Here is a 1003-nt window from a genome sequence, read left to right on the forward strand (position 1 = left end):
AATTTAAAAATGAAAATCAACATCTTCCTCAAGATAGTTTTGCTGACCTAGTGGCTTGGTTACCAGAAATTGATATAAATCAACTACGTAATGAGTATATTATTTTTTCTAAAAGTTTTGATGATCTTACATCAGGTATAGATTTACCTACTTTATTGCATTGCCCAGAATCAATATCATCAAGTGAAAGTTGTGAAGAAGAAGAAAAAAATATAACTCAAGATGAACAAATTAATATGACAAAAATTGGTGTTAGTACTATTCTTTATACATTGTCCAAGTATGATTTGTCAGCAGCGTTTCCCAATTTGTATATAGCATACAAAGTCTTAGGGACTATACCAGTTACATCTGCATCTGCGGAAAGATCATTTTCCAAAGTAAGTTTGATTGCTGATTCTTCTGCTTCTAAAATATAAATGTTCTCAATCCCTAAGCTTTTAATTAAAATATATACAATTATATATAATTGTATATACAGGGTGTTCCAAATTTCATGTGGCAGCAGATTTCAGCATGATCTACTTAAATTAGAAAAAAATGACCTATGTGAAAACCTCTTTGAATCATATACTCTAAACTAATTTGATATTAATTATTTTTTTTATTAATTAAAAAGAGGAGATTTTAGGGGTAACTTTTAAAATTCAAATGGGAACCTATATTTTTGAAATATGATTCATATAGGATTTTTTTTTTTAACGAAGTTTGACGTATCATTTAAAATTATGGGTTGATAATTAAAGAAGTTATTTACATTAGAATTTTGTATTTAATTTGTAAAAATGCCATCAATGAATAATAATAATAATATACTTAGTGCTTCTGTTATACGCCGATTCATTGTTGTACCTACAAGTTACAACCTTAATAATCTGTACGCTATCTAACTACCAATTTACTAGTAATAAAACGTGTATTTGGTATCTTAGTTTCATTTTATATTACATAGGTCAAATCACATTATTCTATTGATGATAAAAAAAAAAAACAACGCATTAGA

Source organism: Acyrthosiphon pisum, chromosome A1 (assembly GCF_005508785.2).
Source record: "Acyrthosiphon pisum isolate AL4f chromosome A1, pea_aphid_22Mar2018_4r6ur, whole genome shotgun sequence".
Classification (NCBI taxonomy): domain Eukaryota; kingdom Metazoa; phylum Arthropoda; class Insecta; order Hemiptera; family Aphididae; genus Acyrthosiphon; species Acyrthosiphon pisum.